Source organism: Temnothorax curvispinosus, unplaced genomic scaffold, assembly GCF_003070985.1.
Source record: "Temnothorax curvispinosus isolate PA1 unplaced genomic scaffold, ASM307098v1 QBEX01003445.1, whole genome shotgun sequence".
In the NCBI taxonomy this organism is placed as follows: Eukaryota; Metazoa; Arthropoda; class Insecta; order Hymenoptera; family Formicidae; genus Temnothorax; species Temnothorax curvispinosus.
This window is the reverse complement of record NW_020213225.1, coordinates 103,106-130,156: the sequence shown is the minus strand read 5'-3', so window position 1 is coordinate 130,156 and position 27,051 is coordinate 103,106. Positions and strand designations below refer to the sequence as shown.

The window sequence follows — 27,051 nt, the reverse complement described above, 5'->3', positions numbered from 1 at the left end:
CTCTCTCTCTCTCTCTCTCTCTCTCTCTCTCTCTCTCTCTCTCTCTGGGCCTAAAAAATTAATATTACTTATTTTTAACAAACTACAAAAAATGACTACATTCGCACGAAGCGATCTTGGCGTTTTTTTTTTAAATCGAAAAAGACTTTATCATATCCTTTTGCAATTACGAACCGTTCGACGGAAAATAAAAATCCGATTCCACTTTCTTATCAATCGAAGAGGTATCAATGCTCGCAGAAATATGTCGCAGCTCCAGGGACCAAGGAGGTCGAGGCCAATTAAATCAGCGGAAATAAAGGCGAATCACGACGATCGAGACTTAAATCGCGGCGAGAGAGCTGAAGTGGTGCATCCTCGCGGATTAATTGCGATCGACTGAGAGTATCCTTATTCCGATCGAGAGAGCGGGGAAAGCGAGGTAATTAAAACCAGAGTGGAAATTCGAATAAATCGGCAACGGACGGGCGTCTCTCGGACAGGCGGAGGAGATCGATGATCCGGGAGTAGATCGCTTTAATAACCGCGTATCGGCGTGTTCACGATGCCGGCTCCTCGAGCGAGCGGAGACTCTCATCCAAAAGGATCAACGAAAAAGCCCCCGATCGAGCCGGGGCATCGCTCACTTAAGGAATTAGCGGTAATGGTGGTGCAGCGCCGCGCAACTTTGTTGCACGCTATTTCATAATGCAACGCTATCGAAAGCAGGGGGGAGAGAAGGTGGAGAGTCTGCGGGGGTAAGTTAGCGTACCGCCGGTAATTCATGATGCTTTTGCACGGGTCGATCGGCGGCCGGTGGAGAACCGATACATCCGAGCGAACTTTTATTTTTTTTCACCTTTCGATTTCGTTTTAATGCGCCTTCCCGCCTCTATTTTCAGTATCTCGCTTTAGCGAACTTCGTGCACAATTAGAATTTCATCCAGCAGCCCTAACAGATTAAATATTAAATCTGCAAAGATAATCTGTCAAGATTTCTGTATCTGTCTTTACAAATTTAGACGGATCGTCTTAAATTCGTGACTAATGATTGTCATCATACATTCATCGATCCACCGACACGCATCTCTTACGCGTCCATCGGTTACGAGGAAGATACACGCGAGAGGCGTAAACGCAAGCGAATCTGCGACTGAAAGCGAACAAACGCCGATTTATCCGCGATCCCCGTCCTTTTCAGATCGTAATTTTACAGACCCGTGCATACCAGAAGGCACTCTTGTCCGTTTCTTCCTCCCTCTACCTCCCTCGCGCGACGGTTACTCGCAGAATGCACTCTAGGCGCGTATACACGCGCACGCATGCACGCACGGCACGCATCACTCGTGCCACGTACCCGCACACGGGCGCAATTACATTCTGTGCGCAGTTATTTATTTAAGCGTGCAAAAGAGCCATTAAACGGATGCCTCGCGAGTCACCTTCTTTCCACGCAATGTCGGTATTCTAATGGCCGGCGATTCCGCCGGCGGCCCCGAGGATAGAGTTTGTATCGCGAGAGTCACACGGGCATCTTTTGTGGATGCCGTGTTGCCCGTGTTCTATTGATCCAGCAGAAAATGCGAGACTTATAAATGCCTCAAGACGCACGCTTGGATATTAATCATCGTAAAAACTGTCGCGAGACTTACGTTTAATCTATCGTTAAAATTAATATCGAGTGTATCCTTACGTATGTGTATTAATAAATCTTACGCTGAAAAAAAGATTAACTCGAAAGGATTAAAGATCGCTCCCGATTTAAACGCTCTTTTCTCGTTGGCCGAGACGCGTTGGTAGCGCCTCGGAGATTTCACGTTCATTAGAGTGTGAATGATGACCGCGCACGGGGACGTTGCGGAAACTCTAATGCGCGTTAAAATGACGTCTTCTCCAGTGTCTGGAAACACGAGGATATAACCGCGGATGGATGTAACCGAGATGCCCGGTATCGGGCATCACTATGCCGTATATAATACGTACACGTCGTCTCGCGGTCGCGGTCCTCGAGCCTGATTATCCCGATGGAGATCCGTATCTGGTGGTAATTAGGCGTCTAATTAAACCGGTTAATTAATCACTAAGCGCGCCGTATGCGGGGACCGGACACGACGTATGGTCACCGCGACCCGATCGTCGACATTTGGAGATCGTTATGCGAAATTATTCGCGGTGAAAATTACCTATTACGTCATATTTATGTATACATTGTACAATTAATAAATTTACTCCGCATTCGACGACGAAACCTGACAGTACCGTTCGCCAGTTCGATTAGAAATCGCGAACGGAAATCGCTCGTTGCGTTTTTTACTCGGCGGAATAAGCCGCCGATCTGCTGTGAAAGGACAATCGACAATAATGCCTTTATCCGTTCGACCTGGCATCGGTCCGGCAAACTCTCTTTTTCGTCGGTGGACACACGTTCCCAGCATCAATGGGCCCCTGTCTCTCCCACATCATTTATCGATCTCTTGCGTTCCTTGTCTTTCCGATGGAAAGACTTTTCTGCGGAGGACTTTTGCGATTGCTTGAAAATAAGAATGTACGGAATCTTTATAAAACCGCGCCGTATTTTCATATTGAAATATTTTTAACACTCTCTGATCACTCATCGCACTGCTAATTATTTACGACATAATTTCATTCAATTCCTACTGTCTACCTTTTAGAAAAAACAATTCCGATAATTTGAATTTTAATTAGAAGCTTTCTGACGTATATTTTTGTTTACTTTTATCGCGATAAAACGATTATACGAACGAAGAACGATCTAAAAAATATTTAATGGTGCCGATTGAAAAAGTCGAATTTTACAAGGAGAACCTTGCACTTGGAGAGAGAAGGGGCAATTCAAGGCCGTTTACGTTATTAGTTTAATTCACGTGGCAAATCGCCTGCGCCACCCAGACGGAAAAAGACGGCGAAGAGGCATCAAGTGCGTTCGGACTGATGGCGAGCGATTAGGGCGATTTGAGTACAGGTAATTAGAAAAACGCACGTGTCCATTACCGGTGCATGTGGGCGATGCATGTGGCCGCCACGGTTTTATTGGTCACTTTGCATCGATTTATGACATGCAATACGTGACTCGCAAAAAGACAGCATCGTTCTTACTGATACCTCGCTATACAAGATATTCGAGGTACATCGTAATGTTTCTCATTAGTAAACTTCTCAATCAATATACTTTTAGCTTTTAACTTTCGTTCGTTTTTTTCCAAGTAATTTTTCTATAATTTTAAACATTAAAGTATTTTCGTTAAGCGAAGCGTGTATTTAAAATTATACAAAGAATGACGTTTATCCATTTTCATCCCTGAAACTTAATTTAAAAAGTTTCTTGGTTTTTCTATTCTTTGTAACAAGGAAATTTTGCATCGTTAGTTTGGACAAGGAAAAACTACTTCAAATTAGCCTGGTTTTTATATGGAAATATGGTTGGAAAAGGCAGAAAATGTTTGGAATAATAAATAAATAGTAAAAGTGATTTTTTAAATTTAATTTTACCTTAATGCAAAATTAATCTAAAATTAGATTGCTTTTAGATATAAAAATTTAAAAAAAATTGATATCAATAATTTCCCAGACAATATCTGTAATAAATTCAGTTCTATATTTATAAATTTAAGAAATTCACGATTAGAATTTGGAAGAGGACATACTAGACTTGGAGTATTTTGTACAAACAAGTTAAATGGGAATACATGACGATAATATATATGCGCTGTAAAAGTGTTCAAATATATCTTGAGACTGCTCGGTCGAAGTAGAAAGAAATGCGTCCAACAAAACAACATCAAAGGGTTGGGAAATCGAGATTACCGGAAGCGATGCCTAGGCAATAAAAAATCGATCGCCGTATCGCTCACAACAACCGAGAATTCTGTCGATGATAAGAGAAGTCCGACCGATGACGTCGGGCTCGTTGCCCGGCATCGTCGTTATCGCGACGGACGATTTGATTTCTCGGTCGATTTCTTATTTTGCTTCCTCGTGTTCCGCGTAAACACGGCGTCGCTGCCGCCCGCGATTTATCTGTTTTCCTCTCCGCGATACGAGAGTCGTGAGATCGGCGCGAAATTTTCCACTGTCCGACGCAGGCTGAACTGCTCCCCTGTTGCAAATAATGGAGCACGATAACTATAGTTTTGCCGACAGGCGGTCACACATACGCATGTACACACTGTACACGCATACATATACCGTAGCTTGAAACATTTCCGTTTATCGCGAAAAATTATTTTTTAATGCGATAATAATTCTTAACGGCAAGCAAATTGTTCAAGATGATTAAGTTAATGTATCTAAGACAAAGAATGCTTCGCGATAATCGAAAATATCAGACAAAATGAAAAATTGTGAGCAAAATTAAAAGGACTGCATAAAAAAAACCTGACGAATTAGACAATTTTTCTGAAATACGTATAAATCATACGCGTTAATATTGGAAGGTATTTACGTCATGTACGAATAAGCTTGAAAGACATTATGAAATTCGAGAACAAGAACGAGAACGAGGAATCGAGTCCCATAGGGTCGATTCAGATTTTCATGCCGAAGGAGGAAGATTCCTCCGCACACCGGGGACTATTAAATTTATGGCTTCTCCCTTCGTCGAAGGGGGAGACGATAACATGCATAATAAGCGCGCCCAGATAACGGGTGACGCATAAGTTACGGCCTCGCGATAAACGAGGCCCATGCATACCGTGGAAGGTTACCCATGGTCGATGGTCTAAGGACCACGGGACTTACTACCCAGGAAGTTCTTTTAAAATATTATACCACGACGAGATTAAATTAAGTTCAAACAGGTGGACAACGCGGAGATATAATCGAGAGTGCAGTTATTTTTATTAATATTTATTTGATAATGATTTAATTAATAATTTATATAGCGCAGTCTCTTTAATTGCCTTTTTTTTAGAAAAGTGTATAAAGAGATATTCTTCTATTTATAATTCCATTTGATTAGATTAGAAATATAATTCATATATGAATCAGCGTCAAATAAAAACATGAAGATATAGTGTATAGCAACTATATTGTATTGTTATGTCTGACATCCGCGAATCAATGTAATCCAGCTAAACGTGAAAAAATGCAAATATTTGCATAGATTGTATCTAAACTGTACATATTTTCTTTATAATTAATCCATTTTCAAGCAGGAATATTGACACTCACTTCATTTAACTTCCTGAAGAGAGTAATCTAAGAAAAACATGCCCTCGCTTAATTTAATATGCAAATTATCAGCTACGCTCGTGTTTCCCGTGAATCCAACAAAGAACTGCACCGACGTAATCTCTCATGTCAAGATACTCAATAATCAATTATTATTTATACATATCGACGTTCAAGCTGCGTGTATACCGATAGAGTCGCAACTTCGCAATATACTCGAACCATGGGATAATCTTTTGTCAATTTACTTTAACGTAGATTTGTATTCGCTAATCGCCGTAGTTGTGCGAATAATATTGAAATATTAAATATCTGCGATAAAGCGCCAAATTTCCGTATTGAAAATGCTTACGAGGCGTGCTTACATATATATCTCGACAAAAAAACATACTATGTTAAGTTAAATACTCTACCGTTATTATTATTATTATTATATATGATGTGTCTTCATCGAATGCGCTCGCGCAGATTTAAGAAGCGACTCGATTGAGTAATAAAATGTCCATTATCGATACTTTGACTCGGTCAACGCGGTACTTTAATCTTTATTATTCAAGATTTCTAATACATAACAATCGGCCGTTATTATCTAAAGACCCTCATCGACAAAGAATCATTAATTCTTAAATACTCGCGTCGGTCAATTCAGTTCTCGAATAATACGAATGTGAGCAGAATTCTGCTCTCGTATTATTTTATAAAGAAAAATGAAAGAGCCATAATGTGAGGCTGGTTTCTGCTGTTCCCCTTTATAAAAGATTAATTGTTAAATTCCTAAATCCGTCTGGAAGCGAGAGAGAGAGAGAGAGAGAGAGAGAGAGAGAGAGAGGGAGAGAAAGAGATGATCGTTTACACCGTATCTGTGTATCTTTTTCTACGCGAGTATATTTGGGAGTTAACATCTCCATTCGGCGCATTCCTCGCGAAAAAAAGAACGAGCAGATTATCGACGGTGACAATGCCAAATCAGATATGTATCTAGACGGGATTCATGGGCTTCGTCGCACATCTTAATCGCGGAAGTTCGCTTTCTTTTTCTCTCTCTGGTCAGGATCGGTGTCTTCACGAAGCGACATCGCCGCGCTTATCTTCCTTCGCTATTGGAAGCTATCGGCGGGGATAGACGCTGAGACTCCGGGGCGATTCTGAAAAACGCGACCTGCTCTCCCTTCTCCCTTATCTCTCATAGGTCTTCGTCTTCCGCCACTCGATTTATCTCGGAGCTCGCCTTAGCGGTTTCCGCTCGTTTACCCGCGCGCTTAATTTATTTCCCGTATCTCTTGAAATCTTAATAACGTCGCGGGTCCGAGAGCTCGGAAGCGTACGGAACCGGGAGAGGACTCACCTTGCGGATTTCTGCGGATACTGTCCTCTCAGGCGAACTGGCACGTTCCCGCCGCCATGGTCAACGGGTACTTCCGCCTCTTCGAACGTGCATCCGTCGCGCTACTATCACGTGCTCCGCGGGATGCTGCTGAAAGAGTAAATACATCGAAGATGGTTAGGAAAGACTCGATTCAAGAAAGTCGAGTGTAGATAGATTTTCGTAATATAAAGCTGCTCATTAATGAGTTATGCAATACAGAAGTATTTCTATTTAGATATCGTACTTTTTTTTTAAGTCGTAAAAAGCTATAGTGTACATAAAACTTGGCATACATTTGTATAATAATATCTAAAACTCGCGACGAAAGACTAATGGCGATTGAACGAGTTATGAGGGTCGCGCGAACGAGGGTGCGATAAGCGAGATTGTATATCATTAATCTCAAATCTGACTATCATCCAGTGGTTGCACGAGAAAAATATCGATGACGAATCATCCCTTCGATACTTTTCCAGTCCGACACGACGTGTATCTATAATAGGCTTATCGCTGATTATATATTTAAGAACGTCTTATCGTGACATTTATATATTTCTTAAACCACTTCAGTTTTTATCGATTTGACACAATGACGTGGGAAGTCAATGATCTCAAGGATCTCACATAAGGATTGTATAGGTTTAATATTTTATATCTCCCCCAAAAAAGATAGTGCAGCTGTCTCAAAAACAGGTGCGAAGGTCCACCATATGTTAATTAACAGCTTTTCGCTCGCCGAGAATCTTTAGCTGATTTAATTTACAACTAATGTAAGTACGTCGCATTTTTTCCGTGATTACAACCATATGCACATTTTAGTTTCATTATCTTATATCAATTTTATTATATTACCGAATGTCCAACTGATTATCATACTAATATTCGATAAAGTTTTTAATTTTTTAAAATTGTTAATTGAGTCATTTTAGGTGAGTACTTCCACACAAAATAAACGGACTATTTACTAACTAAAAACAAAAGAGCATAAGAAAATACACGATCAAAATATTCTGGGATTAAAGTTTACGAAGCAGACTGTCTCCTGAATATGCAAATTAAACTCCTTCCGCCTTTACGGATTTCGAGGAAATCGTAAATTTACTAAGCCGAAACACTCGCGTGTCAAAAGTCACAAGCTGCACCGAACTTGCACTCGTTATCCCTTTATTTAGACCTCTTAACCTCACCTTTATGACGCAAATCGTTGAAATCATTTTAAATCCGTCACTTTATGTCGCTCGTGCACCTGGTAAAACTCGTTTCTTCGTATATCTGATATCCAATTTATATTAACTTTATGTGATTTAATTTATGTTATTTCGATTATTGATTCAACAGATTAATACTCAAAAAGGTAAAAAAATAGAGCAAAATTCCATTTTTATTTAATATATTTATTCAAATTTGTATTTATATATCTAAATGATTTGTTCTGCGTTCAAAACTACAAAAAGGATTTTGAAAATAATAAAAGTTGCATTGTCATAAATTTAATAAAATGACAATATGTCATAAATAATATGAAAATATGTTATTATTCATACATATTTATAATGCTAGAAATAGCTAATCTGCCTGAAACATTTCTGTTATAAATATTTACAAAACTTTTAAATAACAAGGCAATATAAGTCATCAATTACGAGGACAGTCTAATAACATTTAATAGACACTTTAATAGGTTTAAATAATTTAAAATCGAATTATAATGCTATTTTTAAAACAATCGTAAAATATATCGAAGATCTTGATGCATCAAGAGCAGCACGGTTAGTTGAGGGTTGTTTATATCGGATGCTCGATTGGAACGTAAGCAGCGATAGAAATATGCAGCGGTCAAATTTGCATACAGTGGCCGCAACTGACTGTCGGGCCTCGCCGCCGTAATATTTATGAGATACGACTTCCTTCGATTGTTTGTAGCTACGTATAAGTAACATCGTCATTCTATGGTCATAATTTTGCGCTGAAATCGCTGATAAGTTTCGACACAAAGGCAAATAATAAATTATTCACAGTAAAGCAAGTAAAATTCAAAAGTTATAGATTATGTAACAAATAAACGAAAAATGATCGAAGTATATCGTGCGTTATAGGCAAAAAAGTTTATTAATAAAATTATAAAAAAAGATATTTGAAATAAATGCTTTTAAATACCTACTCGTAATTGCACACGAAACGCAAAAGTTCCCTATTACATAATACAGAAAAAAAATACAAAAAAATCTATGTGCCTAATCAAAGATTTTTATAAATACGATATCGATAACGAACGACATGATCTTAGACGCGATAATTCGAGCGAATCAATTAAAGTTTGCGAGACGCGTTTATGAATATTCCATGCACGAGATTCATCGATTACGGCCGCTACTCGATACTTCTTGCCCGAGCTTCATCGGATGAATAATCGCGTCTTTTATTTAGCGCTCGAGGACACGTTACTCGGATGATTTATAACTGGAACATAAGATTTAATTTCCATCGTCGATTACCGGCACAAAGTTAATGTGTCTATTAAGAGAGTACCCGTGCGGCGCGGCCAATCGAAAAAAAAGTTCTAACCGCAAGATAGATTGCGACATTACCCTTGATTAATGCGCACTAGAAAATTCACGCGAGCATTACGAGCGCGGTAATCGAATCGTCGCTCTATGCGTAATCAGACCGGTTGTATGTCGATGTAATAATGCGTGCAGAGAGATTGGAATTGCATGGAATTTTGTACGGAAATTTCCCCTTGCAATCCGAGGCACCCTCCGTAATATTTCTATCGCAAAGATACATTTTTCTCTTTATGTATACACTCTGTCTCTAGTCTCTACTTCTTTATTTCTGCAACAATCTTGCTATTAATAAACCACATTCTGTTCTATACTTCTATAAATAAAGATCGCACACGCGATTTTTGTTTATAAAAGCATTAAAATTTCGAAATATTTTTATCTTTATTAATTCACTGTCACACCACTTTTAGATAATTTTTATGATTCTCTCCTGAGCCGAATCCAAGCAAACGAGCAAACGCAAATAAACAATTTGCATCAACTGCACTCATTGAACCAAGTTCATTTATTCACGCTCGCTTCCTTGTCTTTAAAGAAGTAAAAAAATTGCATTTAATTGATATCCATATAGGATTTCTGAAATTATTTGGAATAATATAGAAGATTAAAAATATCGCGATACACATAAGAGCGTTATTCAATTTTTTTTAAATTAATTTCTGGGCAAGTAAATTAACCGCAGTTCACTATGATTATCTTCTCATAAAGACAAAATAGTCTTTTCTTTTGCTTTTCAAAAAATTCGTCTCGATATTCGCATCTCATGCTCCGTCGCTTGGAATTAAGGATCGTCGGAGCAGCTGCCGACCTGTGTGCAGCGGTATTGCGGTTACGCAAAGGCGCATAGGCAATGAAATGCAAACAATGCTTTCTTAACGTGAGTTAGAACCGAGCGCCGCGCGCACCGTGCGCGCCGCCGAGATGCACCTCCTCTTCGATCGTAAACAATAATAACAATATTTGTGTCCGCGGCACACGTGAAAGACGCATCCCTTTCGCTCGTCCGTATGCACGATGCTGCGGGCACGCGAGCACATATATGCAGCGGCGTAATAACCCTGCGGCGCACATTGCAGGCTCCGATTTGCGTTTCTAATTACGACGTACGTATTCGCGATTTGGCAATAAAGCCAGGTAGCGTTCGGCAGATTGTCTTTCAGTATAAAATTATATCTTACTCGTAACGCGCAAAACTCTTTTGCTCCAAAAATGGGACGATATGGCTGTTAATGGGGGTTAAACAAAAGTCGGGACGAGCAGTCGGGGTACCGCAGGGAATAGCTTACAGCACTATGCATTTGTTTGTATGCGTTGCCTTGTGTGGGTAATGTGTATGCATACACCGGTGTGGACACGCACACAGCGCGCCGGTCCGCATTCCACGAGTGGAACAACCGGTACACCACGATTCAGCGGCTCTCATCCGCGAACGACGATGGGCGACGACGTTGTCCGCCGACAGTGAGAAGGTGCGTTATGCAACGAACGAAGAAGAAGTCAGTGGCCCGGCAAATTCGCGGAAGATGAGATGGCCTTCCGGGGTCTCTTACTCTTCTTTTCTTTCTTTTCCTCGCGTCCCTCCGGCTCGCGCGCGCCCGCGCCGCCGCCGCGCCGGTCGAAATCGAAAGTCGCGCACGAAAAAATCGAGCGAGCCCTTCGATCCTGATGACGGACTCTCCTCCAAGAGTGTTCTGTTAATACTGCAGTTTCCACTATTTACTCTTGATTGAACTACTAGCTCTATCTCCCAGGAATAAGTGTAACGAGCCTCTCCTCTCTCTCCTGTTGCTCAAGTATATATTATCAGGAGTTTCATGAATGCATAAACTTCGATTTAATTCGATAATTGTAAGCAATGTTTGGCGAAGAATATCAAGAATAGCATAGAGTCTAGCAAACAAGCATTTTTTTTTTAATGAGTGAGTAAATGAAAATTGTAGTTTGAGCTTGTACAGACAACAAATAAGCGAGATCGGGGCTATATGGCTATATGGGGTATGTTGTCCATCTTGAGAGGAACAGTGGAAAAAAAATTTGAAATGATACTTTTAGATTCTAAAAATCCATTTCATGATTTTTTATCCATCACTCTCTGTTCCTCTCAAGATAAATACTAAAAAATAGCACATAGACAACATACCCCGCAGTCATATAGCCCCCCGGTCTCTCCTATATACGCATACATTTCGTAATTCTTATTTTCAACATTTTTAAATCTTAATTAGCTTTATTTAGTACTTATATATAATCAGAAAGACATGAAGAAGAAGCGAAATAATAAAGCCTAAAGGTAAAAATATAACGACTATGCATTCTCTGATTTTCATCCGCTCGATAATTTTACTTTCGAAGGAAACTGCCTTAATATAAAAATGTTCGATAAATGCAGAATTATTTTCAATATTGCTTGCCGAGGAATTTGCTATTAAGACTCGCTTTTCGAAGAAGAAATTTTAATTGCGCACGCTTTACCAATTCCCGGAGAGAGAGCTTAATCGATCTCGAAGCTTCATCGCGGTGCAACAATGACGGCTGTAACAGAGGATAAAGATTGTTCCGGTACTCCGCGAATTAACGATACGCGATAGGGCAACGAAGTCACGAGCCGAGACAATTGCATTTATTGGCAATACCGACGATAATGTAACGGTATATGCTATCGCGAGAGGATGGGCGGCGAGGATGGGTGCAGCGGTGCAACCGGCAAAAACAGAGTGTGTGTGTGCATCCAGCTTCTTTTGGTACGGAATATATTCCGCGAATGCACGTGTCCGCATTTATCCCTCGGATGTTATGCATTCGCGGAACTCGTTCGCGCGCTGTAGCGAGATATCGTTCGCGCGCGGGAGATCACTAGGAAGTAACATATAGTCAATAATCAATAATTCAGAGAATGCGCTGGAAACCTCTTTTAAAACTCGAGTAGTTCAATCTCACTTTTTCTCTGCTGCGACGGATTTTATCGATTTAATGGAATCGATATCGCTAGATCAAACTTACGTCTCTCGTACATAATTTTTTTGTATAAAAATACCGATGAGAACTTTTATTACTTCGTAGCACATAAACATGTATGAAAATCGAGGGTATAAAACGTGACACTGTTCGCTACGGTCTGCAAAATTGTGTTAAATCGTGCGTACAGTGTATATACTAGAACTTACTAGGAATACTAGACATCCGCAAAGTTGATATCGCACAACTCGCATTGAGCATCGTTGACCATCCCATGAAAGTGTCTTTCGACACGCTGAAAGAGCTGCTTTTCTTTTACCACGGTGTTAAATCCGCAACGCTCATTCTCTCGTTCACCGATCAATGCCGCGTGAAATCGAGATAGAGATCGCCGCCGCGCCGCCGCGTCGCACCGAACATCTCGATATTGCGACCTGCGGTTAGAACAAAATTACGAAACGCCAGGCGTAAAACACGGATGAGAGCGAAATTACGCAGGAAAGCCGGGCGAATGTGAGAACTGGTTAGACATGTTCGACGAGCAATCTCTTCGGTACAGCAAAATAAAGATATGCAAAAGTATAGTTCTCGCTTCGATATAATCCTTGATTGAACAACGATTACATTGATTTACAAACATACAATACTAGAATAAGCAAAGTTTTTCTTAGCGCGAAAAAGTTCCATCATGTTTAGTCATTTTCAAAATAAGAACCTATTTAGAGGTGAGATTAATTTTATTAATGAGATAAGTACCAGAGGTACACGTGTAGCGTACAGCTGAGCAATATTTATTGGCGCGCGCAAATAACGAGATGTCTAGCAAAAAAAATTAGCAGCGTCACCGCACACGATTCTATCGGGTGTGTCTAACCCACCGGTTGATTTACGGCCGGCAACGAGGGCGCGTTGAAATTATCGTACGAAACTCTCCGGCGCAAGCCGGACACGGGATGAGCAGCAGCACAACGCGGGGGTGAGCGCACCGTCCTAATTCCCAATTCCGTGCGGGGCCACTCGCTCCGCCTCGCGGGGAAATTACTTCGGGGACACCCGGTGCATCTAAATTTCTGGTTTGGCCGTGCTTCGGGCTAGGCCTGAACCTGAGTTTCTGATTTATGTGGGCCCCCGGGGGGGAGTCCAGTTGCCAGGTCTTCTCTCCCGACACAGACGCGCGCCTTGTTACATACGTGCATGCACCGTACCGTCTACCAGTACGCAGAGGCGCGCACTTGGCGCGCGTCTGTGTGTGCCCTGTGTACGTGTGCACGTATATGTATTGTACGTAGCGTATATATAGTGTCCCGAGTATCCAGTACGTAGCCGCGTTTGAGATCGCGCGTGGGTGCGGATTTCTATATCCCCGCGGGATGGATGCGCTCGCGACTTTCGAGCGCGGTATACGACCACTCGTTTGTCCGCCGTGAGAGATGAAAACCGTTTGCTGAGGCGTGTCGAAATGCGGGACGCGCTGATTCCACCGAGTACTTTGACGTTAGATCGCGATACAACGGTTGATGGTTAATTGTTGGAACGCCACCTCGTTAGGAGATCAATACGTCACGTGAGAATATGGCACGATTGTAAGCAACAGAAAGTGATGAGCTACGTTTGCAAAGTGCGTAATCGCAGATCTTACGATGAGAACGAGCGTTAATAAATTCCAGAAAGTGTAATTAAGATAAGATTATATGTATTAGTATTATTGAAGAAATTCGTTATTTTGTCATCAGAATCTATACCAAAACTTTAATCTGCACGTTAGTTTTTATGACATAAATTATATGTTTTAATATAACAAATTAAAAGAGCAAATTATTCTTATATCAACATGAAAAACATATCACTTCAATTAAACATTGAATTCGAAAATTTAGAGTTGCGCTACAGCATTCCAATATTTTAATTATGGAAATATTATACAAGTTAAATGGATTGTCACATATAAGAATGGTGTTTTAGCCGCGTGTAATCAAAGAGAAGCGATATTATCTGTCTCGTATTAAAGACGGCATGATGTACACGTAAATACATAATACACACGTTGCCGCGAAATGCAAGACATGATTATACTTATGCATCTTCGCGCAGCAAATTGCAACATGAAATTATAGGTACACGAAGTTTATACAATAAAGATTAATGCACGCGATACGAATTCTTGCGGTAACACCGACGGAGCCTTACACTTAAGATAGCGTAATCGCGGTTCGCTATATATGGGGATGCACTTGCAACTTGTGCATCGCGCAGGTGCACGGCGGCGTTGAAAAAGTGGCGGCTTAAACGGCGAAATTCACAGGCCAGTGAATAATTAAAGTTGCTATTGCGCTACGTCCTACTTTACGTATAGTTTACGTACGCTAGAAACAAGACCGCTCGAGCCGGCCAAGTTTCCTGCCAAACGTTCGAATAAGTATCACTATATATATTTAAATATCCGATTAAATATACGTTCAAATATTTCTTTATGGCGCAAATAATCATCACAATAGACGAGGATTTTTTGTTCATATTTCGAATAATTAATAACAAAGTGTAAAAGGACTCTTAAAGAAAATCTTTTATTTTATATCTAATTTCACTGTTATAGATACAATAACTTACGTTGTAATTTCCTGTTATACAAACATATCTTGGATCATTAAAGAAATGCAAATTCACATGCGTTTTTATAGAAAGCCACTGATTACGTGTTCTCGCAAAAGTCGTACAATGTAAAAGATAATTAATACCTAATTCATTATCCGTAATTTCACCCCATTTATTCGAATTTGCATTACATGAATTATGTGACTTTTACTGACACACATGCAGCGTCCAGATGCCATGTATTTTTTAACCTTGATTTGCATTCCGCGTGAATTCTCCGCGCGCGCGTGCTGTATAACAATTTTCACGTGGTAGACACACGCATATACACACGTGCGTTCCTCGACAGTTCACGTACCCACGTTAAAGTCGTACTCATGTTAAACGCGTTAAATATCCGCCGAGTAAATAAAACTGCCGTATTATATGTATTAAAGGCATTTAATTGGAGTAGCGTGAATCACGCGTACCTTTGTATCAAGCATAACATTATTTTATTGGCTTGCTTTATGTGCCTCCAATTTGTAATGTTGCAAATCACAGGACACAAAGAGATCATAATTGCAACTTTTGTTATACATAATGCATCGAGTTAAATGAATCTAAATTCCTATGGAAAAGAAGAAGATAAAGTATAGACGAGTCTCAGTAATTCAGAACGTAAAATAATTAATTAATTCAAGTTAAAATTAGAAATCGAGTGAGAGAGATTTGGTATGCAATAAAGGGTTCCTCTTTAATTAAAGGCAGAAACACAGATGGCTACTGGGGAAGGATTTCATTAAGTAAATATTTCAAGCAACTATAGAGCCTTTCGACAAACGTGATCACACGATTGAAGTCTTATTTCGTGGCGCAGAGGATTTATATCAATTAACATAGGGTACGAGCTATGGCGGTTTTGTTCTGACCGGCAGAATCTAGTGCTTGAATCCGTGAATGCTGTACGGTCCATACGGCACTTACGTTCACTATTCTCGGATCTTGCTAGGAGACACGTCTATGCGCGGATACATGGCCGTTCGTTTCGCATGCTCCACGCTGTATACACGGGAGAGAAGCTCTCCTCGTGTGTGCCTTCCGGATATATAAGTCTCTTTCTCTGTGTTTCTCTCTCTCTCTCTCTCTCCTTGCGCCGCGGTTCTTCGTAAGCCAACCGGATTAACCTAGTCCGATGTATAGAGTCCCTTGATACGCGAAATGCGGAACGTGGAAATCGGCACACGGAAGATTTCGCGCATTGCGCTTAAAATTCCGACTATTCAGCCGCGGATAACGTAAATTGCTCGTCGATGCGCCGCCGGCTCGAAAATTCCTGCCGATCTTGCCGAGAGTATACGAAGATCTCGCGTGATTACGGAAGGGGTATATTAAAATCCGCGCGATAGATAGCGCGAAGCTGAGGATTTCGAAATAAGTCGAGTTGAAAAGTAGAAACCGACAAGTTGTACAAGATATTCCGCGCTAGCGGAAAATAGACAGCGATATTTGTTACGAAATTTGAAGTCGCTCCTTTCGCCACGAAGGTGTCGAAGCAGCGTTTCTGTGAAGTTGACACGACGTTCTACGACTTTCAAAAAATAGAGTTCTAATAGTACTTTTCATATTTCTATAGTTCTTGATAAAAATTAAAGAGAGTTCTACATTGCTTATATTAAAAAATCGAAATTGAAAAAATGTGCTAACTTTGAATCTAGCACGACATTCTCTTCTCTAAAGTACCAAAACGCGTTTATAATATTTGACGAGAGTTCCCGATAGTTCAAGTTCCATGCACACATATATACAATTTCAGATTAATATTTCACCAATTAACAATTTTTAAACAATTTTTTTATATCGGCGCCCAGAACTCTAGAACTGTCAAAAATAATTGTTAAAACTGCGGAAAATCATCAACACGACACATTTTCACTGAGTGCTGGACGTAACTGTTAAAAATTGTTACTCGAATAGAACTATTCGGAACTCTTATCAAATATTATAAATTATATCAACGCATTTCGGTACTTTAGAAAAGAGATCGAGTGTCGTGCTAGATTCGCGAAATTAGCACATTTTTTCAATTTCGATTTTTTAACATAAAGAATACAGAACTCTTTTTAATTTTTATCAGGAACTGTAAAACTGCTATTTGAATTCTTAGCATCTTTTTTAAATTCGTAGAATGTTATGCCAACTTCGCAGATGCGTCGAAGCATGCATTAATAACTTTTCAATAAATCTTATACGTTCGTTCTTCTTAAATAAAATATAAGTTACTCGTTTCCGATTATCAATTACGTGCTATTTACACGCGCGTAATCGTCAGAGAAATTTAAGAATTACCTAAGCTATTTAAATTTAATACATCCCCGTGGCGAGAGAATCCTTCGTAAGGCGAAAAGGCGATTCCTCGAGCAATGAATCATCGTATTTGCAACGTATGAAGAGACACGCGTGCACGCCAGACGTAACTTCGTCAAATTCATCGGAATATCATCGTTCTCATCGTTGGTCGCCGGCACGTTAATCGATCTTCGTGCGCAGACGAGTAGAGAGAAACACGGGTCCGGTAATGTTATCGAAAGCCTCTATCTAAGAACCTGTCAATTGCCGCAAAGTAGCGTGCACACGCGAGCGTATTCGAATTCCGACGTGCGCATAAAGAGCCAATCATTAGAGACGATTAAAGGGTGGAGGTTCGCTTCGCCTCCTCGAATCCGAGACAGGTGATTGCGGAAAAAAGGTCTATGAACAAACTTACTTGCATGCATCTGAAATAATGACGTGCTTAGACAAGCTCCGTTCTCTCTTACGCGGAGGAGGCAAGTCGGTTAATTCAGACATAAAAGCTAAAAGCAGTAAATACAAAAAGGGAAGTACTTATACTGACAAGTATAAAAGGAAACCGAGTCAATCATTTCAATAACAAAATAAGGATTAAATTTCTATATTTTAACATGATATCCAAAACTGTTTGTTGAATTTTACAATTATAGGTAAAATTCATCTAGCGCGATTTTTTTGCATTTCCCTAAAATAAAAATACGTTTTTCCGCTTGTCCTACCCTACTCCAGTCCGTGAAAATTGTCGTGTTTGCCGTGTCAGTCGAAGAATTAATATCCCATACCTTCCTCTCGTCTCACTTCTTCGTCTCGCGCGTCAGCTCGGCGATGTAACGTCTAGTCTTTAGAGTTGCTCAATCACTCGGCGCGGTAGCTTATCCCGCTTCCGAGTACATCGAGCATATCCCGGGAGATACGTCCGCTCACTCGCCGATCAAAGTGATCGCGGGGGCCTCGTAAAAAGAATTCGGCGTTTCGCGATGCGGCGGCGCGGACAACGAGGAAGCGATGCGGGCTCGCGTATCGAATTGAAACGTTACGGAAAACGATGGCGTAACCGTTGACCGTTGAGAAGAGACCGGCGTGAGTAGCTATCGCAGGTGAGCTAGCGGGAGAGAAGGTTAACACCCTCTCTTTAGCCGGCCCTATAACAGCGTCTCTTAACTCAGTTAGGCTCCGACTGGCTCGAGAGAGTTCAAAGCGCCGGGGAAGAGCTCGTCCCCGGCTGATGTAGGAGACCCCCTGATCGAGGGCGTTCCACGTGGCTTAGCCCTCCTTCGCTTTCGTATAGCGGCTCGCGTGCACGCCTGCACTTCGTGAAGATTCCAACTAGGATCGCGGGAAGAAGACGCGCAAAGACAGGATGCCCTCGCTCGCTCAATTTCAACCATCTGAATTTCTCGCGTCTCGTGCAAAACAGTCGTGATTCTTTATTGTATCGCGGAAAAAAAATTAGCATTCATTCACAAACTCGGATTTGAAACGAAACTTCAAATTCGAACTCGTTCGAGCGCGTCTTAATATGCGAATTTCTTCGATTAGCTGAAATTCTGTTACATCCGATGGTTAATGGACAGTTATGATCTAAAGATTAATCGATTGATCACTGTAAGTATAAATTATCGATCACGGCGGAACGGAGATAATATTATGATGGTAGAACGCGCCCAATATTCGTAATGACTAACTGGCACCGAGATTACTCAAGTATAAGCGAGTAATAACTACGCTACTAGTACAAGTAATAATTACGCAGAGAGCGTTACGACAATGTAATGCTTTACTATTAGAAAGTATCGACGAAGTGCGCTCCGATAAGTCACGGCGAGACGCGCGATAAAAGCGAAACGCTGTTTAAAACGTACTGTCATTCATTTGCGAAACGTTTAAAACCTATAAAAGTGTGAAGTGATATATGACGAAGGTTGAAATTTTACAGAATCACGTCGATGGAAAGTAATATACATATAGTTTTTGATTTCATTGAATTCGTTGATTTTTCACGTAAGATTTCAATTCCATAGATCGTAAAGGCTTTAATTTCTCGACTTTTGAAATCGTGAAACACGCGACTTCTCTATTTCCCAGATGACTGGACGTTTCGATGAAATATCGTGGACTTAAGTAGAAATATGTGTAAAAGAGATTATATATGTCCAAATGGCAAGAGACAATTTTTTAGCAAATTCTCCGATGAGAGTATCGTGACAGCGAGGAAATTTGCTATTTCTCGGTGAAACTTGTGCTTCCAGCACTTCGTGTTGGCCGGGTTTAGATAAAATTCCAAAAATTCGCGTACCTCTCTCGCTCGTCTGTCTCTCGTTAGGAAACGTCGACGAGCAGGAACGGAGACCAAAGTCGTGGGAAACTCTCCAAGCGAGCATCGAGTATGGGAATAGGAGGTATTGGTTATAATTCTATACCGTGGTTCGGTTAAGTACCTTCCGATTAAAGTCGGCGGCCACGTGAAAGTATACAGTTATGGTTGCAGGGGCGTCCATATTCGTACACTAGTATAGGCTTACGGATAAGAGGAGACTGTCCGGAATTGAAAACGTGGTATCTTCTCGAAATTGAAGCGGAACGTTTCTGTATACCGAATCGAGGTAAAACAGGCAAAGAGGAACAAACTGGAAGGACTCGCAAAGATTCCGTCAAAAAAATCTAATACCACAAGAAATATAAAATTTATCTAAAGTGTACTTTTGTGAGACTTATAAAGAAGTAAACATTCGTGCAAATATCATTGAAAAAATATTATTGAAACAAAACGAAAATCGTACTTATCGCTTTAAATCGACGATTACGTTCCCTAAATTATTTCCAAATATTGATGCACTTCAACCGCAGTCGCTATTGCGGATGCGCTTGCAATTTTCGCGAAACGCGCCCAGATCGTTGCAAGAACAGCTCTACGAGCGGTTTCGCCGAAACGTTCTATAAGGAGGCGGATAATGACGTTCCCGGAACATCTCGAATCCTCGGAGCAGCGTACAGCGCGCCGGCGTGATTTACTCGCTCGCGCGAGTAACGGCGAGTCTCTCGGGCGAGTTCGAATTACAATTACCGGCCCGTTTCGGACGAGATAAAGCGGCGCGTTTGCACGTAACACATCATCGGGAAATGGATGCACGGGACAATAATGGACGTCTTCTACGCGGCGCGCTGTCTTTTCGCCGTTTTCGCGCGGCACACAGCATATGTTTACCTCACAATGTACAGATTTGTAACGATCACGACGGTTTCCACGCGATCGCGAGAGTACCTGCCGATCTGAGTGTTTTCTAAGGCGGCACACAAGAGTCCCGTCGCAAAATTTATGCATAACGGTATAACTGCATCGGCCATTTGTGAAACTGTTTCCGTTGTAGAGTACAGAACGTATAGAGTGCCATTTATTTCGCGCACTATTATTTAAGCGTTAACAGATGATATATATAAAAAAGAGTTAAGGCACATATGAGATGTTTCGAGTGAGTATCTCAAATTTCGATATCGAACATTTAGGCTCAAAAAGAGAAAGATCTTCCGTCTTCGGAAAGATAGATAATTCAGTTCTATTTCTAATATTCCCAAAATTCTCTTTTTAGCGCGAGCATTGTTATTCTTTTTCAAGTCTGCGCAGTTTTGAAACATTTCTCCTCGAAACTTAACGTGAGAAGCTTTAAGCTTCTTCACGAAAGCTGTTTCTCTTTCATTTCGAGATATGAGACAATGATTAAAAATTAACCGCAAAAGCGAGGAAGAAATAGTCACGAACGCTTTCTTCTCAGTATCTCACGGACTTGAGAGCCGCTGCTCGCATGAGTTTCATTAATCTGACCGCGCCTGGAGCCCCGTCTTGTATCGTGTCTACGTGTGCACCGTCTCGCACGTTTCGCCGTGCACGTGTATGCGTGTTTGTGTAGATGTGCTCTTAGTTTACACGATTACGAGCGCGCGCGAGTGAGCTAGCAACCCGGTTCATTACCGTCCCCCGGTTGTACAAGCGCACGTATGCAAGGGCCCCGGTGCACGTGGACCGGCTCTATGTGTGCACGAAATAAAAACACGAGGCAGGTAGAAGTGTGGTCGAATAAAAAAGACGGATGTACAGGGTGATCGGAAAGTAATAGCCGTGATTTGTCCGGCGAGGAGAGGCCCTCTCGTGAGGCCCAGGATACGTGAGCTCGCGCAAACCGAGGATCGTCGAAGGACCCATTTTATTGTCGTCGCGAGATCCCGCTTGAGATTCGATCGGACACGCGCGCCTTCCGTCGTTCGTCTATAGGACGACAAGTACGTGCCGATTGAAAATTTTTCACGGGCGCGAACCGCGTATATCACCGTTAATCTCGCACGTTTTTCCGTTACGCTTCCTGATGACGAACGCGGCAGCGCGCGGCACAAGAGATAAATCAAGGAATCGATAATTATCAACTTTCCGACCGACTAAGTGTTCTGGAGGCCCGAACCGGTTTGGCATACATTCATGAGAACAATCGTAAATCAATTTGAAAGATTGAACTTTTGACAAACGCCTCCGGGTGGCCGGCCGGGTTAGGTCAACATTGAATCATGCGGGAAATAATGACAATTTGTAAATGACCATCAGTTGACGGCTGAACATTTTATTTTTTCATGTAACGCACGCGGTCTATCTTCCGATATCACTCGTTTACCATTTCACATTAATTATCGTCAGAGTTCATACGTCAGATAAATCACGTCTTTTATAAATTTCACCAGTTTGAATTTTCCGAATAACTATACAATCTCTTAACACATTTCGAAAAGTAGAATGCCCAAGAAAATGAATGTCCTATTTTCATATTGCAATTCGAGAAACACAATGCAAACGTGCATCATCCAATCAATTAGCGTTTATTAATTTCTTATGTGTAACTGAGGAGTCCAATAATTTACTTTTTAAAAAGATTTTAGAGCGAGTCTTGAAATTGAAAAAATTGAATTCAACTCAAAGTTAATTTTTGTCTCAGAGAAGCGAGATTCTAATAAAGAAATATAATATCAATGATGAAATATAATATCGAATAAATAAACGTATTATATCATTCGATTTCCATTATAATTTCAAGTCGAGTCGACTTTATAGGCATAAATTTACCTCCATTAATCCAAACTACGTCCGAAATCGAATGATACAAGTTTATAATCGTCGGATTGCCGACGCTGATCTTCGCAGTGATGGGGTATCATTTGTTAACGTCGATCACGGCAGCGAGCGCGTTTGCCGGGCCAATGAATAAAACAATAAACATGTTTGCCATCCTGCTGATATTAGGGTCTTAAAACTCCGCTAAATAAATCACATGTAATTAGCGTTTGAATCTTTAACCACTTTGTTCCTTTTAACCCGTGGCAGTGCGTTCCGCGAGTATTGCAGATTTAAAACGAACAACGCACCTCTAGTAACGCACGAAAGAGTGCGCAACGAGAAAGATCCCCAATTTTCGTAATCGAGTTAGATTTACAATGTTGAATAAGGTTAACGCGGGACGCGAAGGTTAATTAAACGCATCCCGGATTCTGACGTACGTTTCAACGTTGATCCATTCTCATAATAATCCCGGGGAATTTCTCCGATCAGAAATTCCGATGATCCTAACCGCGATCGTTGCTTTCCCATTGCCGGAGTGCTTTCTCGGCGAAGAAGGTGCGAGGTGGGAAACGGGACGAGGGGGTGAAAATGGAGAGCCGCGCATAGAGAGGCGCACACCCACCGGCTCAAGTATCCGCCGCCGCGCGCGTCCGGCGGCGTCTTTTATTTACAGAATGGTAGAGTGTAAAACTGTAAAAAAGGCAACACGTAAGATTAATCAACGACATTCTTAATACCCGCCGCGGGCGATGACGGAAGTTTTCAGGATTGCTATAACGCGCCGCCGCGCGTCGACCACACGGTTTCACGCGGTATCGTGCGCCGTATCGAAGAAATCTCGCAATCTCGTGTGCACCGCCGAGCGAATAAATTCGCCGGCAGATAAGGTGATTTAACTTTATTAATTAAAGAGTATCAGCCGAGAGTCCCGTTTATCGAAATAAATTCTCGTTTCTCTCATTTCTTTAGTGCAAGGTACATCATCCGTTTCTAAACGCCAAAATTATTTCCGCTTGAATTATTTTAGGAAACAGATACGATAATCTTTTAAATAAATCTTGTAAAAAATTTAAAGTTTTAATTTTCGTAGCAAAAAAATAAAAATAGATTGCCGAAACGGAATTGTCGCAATGTCGAAAACTAAAAATTTATTGAGACCTACCACAGTGTGTAACACATAGATGTTTTAAAATTTTATTTATAGAAATAGATTTAATTCTTAAAGCGCGCGAGGACAGCCTTTCTCTGCAGTATCTGCGAATAAGCCTGATGTAGACATGACACATTAAGCATCCATCTTTACAGCATACTCAGGCCGTCATAGCGAGGCGAAATTAATAGCGAGTCGCAAACGGCAAAGTAAACGCAGCGGGCAGCTTCGAGAAAAAAGGCTAATCGCGGAAGTGCATCGCGAACCGTACGATCGATCCGATCGGCGCTAATTAACTGTCAAATTAACGCGAGTTATCGTCCCCTCGAGGGGGCCGCGAGAAAAAGGACCTAACTCCGATCGTATCGTACGCTATCGCGTATGTATTCACCGTCGAGATTTATAACGAGCGTGCGATTCACTCTGTATTTTTATATTAAGTTCCTTTAATCGCCGATTAAAGAGATACAAAAATTCAATTAAAGACATCCGTTAAAAATATGCAACAACATATGTACATATGTCTTGGAAGGACTAGTGCACGAATGTGCGTCTTGTATTATTTTCATCGGATTTGCGCAAGATAGATACGGCAATCTCAGCAATCTGCCATCTTATTTATCTGCGTTATCTCTGTAAATAGTAAATAAAAAAGAGGCACATTAGCCTTTTAAAGAAGCTTAAGAGGAAATTGCGCCAGCTGCGCGTATGACGTAGAAAGGAGTGGTTACCTTGATACCAATATGAATATTGTAAAAGTGTCAACCGCGATATACTATTTTTTATGCAACATCCGCAGCGATTGAATGACATTCGAATCACCGCGACCGTGCGCGTTCGTTTACTGTAGCGCGAATTTATGCAATATTCCTGCATTTAATTTTCACCAATATGGCGAGATCGCTAAATCAATATCACATTTTGCGTTAATATATCCGCAAATCGCGTTTAATCGTATAAAAATAAACAAAGCTCCGTTTTGCAATAAATGAGAAATTACTTCGATTCAATCTTTACTTAAGCTGTAAACAGAACATTTTTATTATCGCAACACCAAAAAAATTTGCAATTTAAAAGTCGATGAATTTTTTAGCGTACCATTGATTCGCGTTAACGCGATAATTTATAATTTTGCAAATTTTTATATAATTCTATAAATCTCTCTCTGCAGATTGCTTTACGTAAAAACATAATGATTAATCATTCGTATATAAGAATTTATTTTTACAAAAAAGAAAATTTACAATGACGAAAGGTAATTTAACAGACAAAATAACGCGGGATCTATAAAAAAATAGTAAAGAAATGTTGATTACAACGGAGAGAAGTGTCCCGTGCGTGGTCTTAAGACAAATGACTACGCAATTGTAAAATTCTACGACGCAATGTAACAGGATTGGCCTACAGTGCCGTCCATCGTTGATTCTAATGACGGACATTCTTTTTTTATAATCATTCGCCCGAGGAAGTGTTCATTATTTCGCAATTTCTTGATCCTTAAGCACCGGCGTGTACTTAAGTTGCGCACAATTATTGGCACGATACCGTTCGCGCCGGGTGGATTTTCTCGCGAGGCAAAAAGCACGCGGCGCGTACTCGGCAAAACGCAGCGGCCGTCAGAGGAGAAAGACGCTATTCGAGACTTTACGTTTGATCATAATCATAGATCGTGAAAAATAATCAGGCTTTGCTGGATGAATTAAAATTATGCGGCAATCAAAATGCAGTACATGAGTTCTCATCTCTTATATGTCCATAAATAATTAAAAATGTTAATTTCAATTATTTATAGCCATATGAGATCATTTATAGGTACCACAGCACATGGTTTATTAAGGCGAAAAATGTACATAAAAATTCACACGAATAATACTATTAGGTTACTAAGATCCAGTTCTGATTGTAAAATGGCGTTTTTCCCTAATTGATTGTACAAAAGATCTGTCTTTAAATTCTTAAATTCTATGCAAATCGCATTCTTACGATTCTCTCACAATTTATGATCACGATAATTCGAAAGTAATTGTACCTACAACAATGAAAATCCGTGATATACATTATATTGAAGTCACCCTGAATATGTATCTTATTTCTTTAAATATATTACCCCACATATCCGATAACGATTACATGTTATTTAAACGTTCTTATATGTGAGATACGACATTTTTCAAGGAGATATACTTGAAAATTTTTAAGGCTATCTGCGCGACACCCCGAGACTGTATCGCTGTGATAAAAAGTAGATCCCAACCTCGCCTCCTTCCCGAGTTGAGGCCCAGACGTAACTCGGTGCAACAGGTATCGCGGCAAGGGCTGCCGATTGATCGCGATTCCCACGAATGCGCCGCTGCCAGAAAGCCCGTGCGGCCGGAGAGCCGACGGAATTCTCGGCGGATGCGCGAATATAATCGGCCGGCGCGGAAATTGTCGGTTCCACGGCGGCGCGGCGCGGCGCGGCGCGCTCGCTAAAAATGATTAATAAATACGACTCCGGGGACTGTCGATCGGTCCGGGTGGACCCCGCGTGTGTGCGTGCGTGCGTGTGCGTAAGCGGGCCCCGGTATTTTGTCAGAGACGTGCACTTATCCCATCATGCACGCCGCCCTTTCGTTTCTGCCTTTTTCCCTACGGTTTCCTCGCGCTCTATCGTTCCACCTACCCGCTCCTCCCTCTTGCCGTATACAGGCGGGCGCGCGCGCGCACACACACGCGCGTACACATATGCACGCACACGCACATGCGTTTTAAGTACACGCAAAAGCTGTGTTTATCATTCCACGGCAGCCTTCTTTCCAACTTCCTCCCTCCCTTCTCGCCCATTATCCGCTCGTCCGATGATTCTACCTTATTACCTGCAATGTAACGTGCATCTACGGGGCGAGGGTGCAGTCATTGACAAAAAACTGTGGGGAATTAAGGCAACGCGCGCAAGTAATTTTTCCACGACTTGGAAAATTATTTAAGTAGGAAGATTCGCGTATTTTGCACGATATCATGACGTTGTGAAACGAATATTTGAGCCTTTCTTTCTTATAATTCAATTTAAGAACATTAAATAACGATTGAAATATTAATTAATCTCTTGCAAAATAAATTTTTTTTCTTTTTATTTAACATGTTTGTATTACTGGTCATCTACAAAACATAATTTCTTAGTTTTACAATTCATAGAGTACAAAAATAAATTTTAACAGCTGGCATTCTAAAACACCAACTATTTTTTCACATCAGGCTGAATCCAGTCCAAGCAAGCGAGCGCGAACAAACATGAACGAACAACTTGCATATCAGCGGCGTCGTTCGTATTTATTTACGCTTGCTTGCTTAATTGATCTGGATTTGGTTTTAAATTTGGTTTAAAATACAAAGAGAGGTAAAAAATAATACAATAACTGCTGACAAGATTTTTTCCAACAAAGTGTTATACGACTGCAAGGTGTAACGTCGAAAAAAGCCAATTTCAACGGATTAGAAGCGTTTTGCGAAGCGTTAGGGACCTATTAATCAAAGGTGCGCTTTTCTGTAAGCGGCTGATCAAGCATATGGCTTCCTATAAATTTCGCACAGCGAAAAAGGACTATCTTGAGAGAGTTGAATCATCATACGCGCACATACACACACCACACGCACACACGCGATACTCCGGCCGAATGATTATAATAAATTCGATCGCAGCGTGTGAGCGGCGAGAGAGATGCTGCCATAGTTGCAGGCATAGACGTACGTTACACTACGAATCGCAACCGACATGCAGTGGGTCAATTCGATTCCGCCTTTAATGACTACTCGAGTGATGGGGGGAAACGGAGGGAAGAGCCTT

The 27,051-nt window shown here is 41.0% G+C and overlaps 1 protein-coding gene across 2 annotated transcripts in view; it reads right to left on the bottom strand.

The window, feature by feature from the left end:
• Positions 1-27,051, bottom strand: part of LOC112452562 (protein N-terminal asparagine amidohydrolase) — a 48,822-nt gene that overhangs the window by 18,130 nt on the left and 3,641 nt on the right. Inside the window, exon 2 of one of the 2 annotated variants that reach the window (XM_025012844.1) lies at positions 6,515-6,643. The gene's annotated coding sequence lies outside the window, so the exon portion shown is untranslated. The remainder of the gene's footprint in view (positions 1-6,514; positions 6,644-27,051) is intronic. The other variant, XM_025012845.1, reaches the window with a different exon arrangement.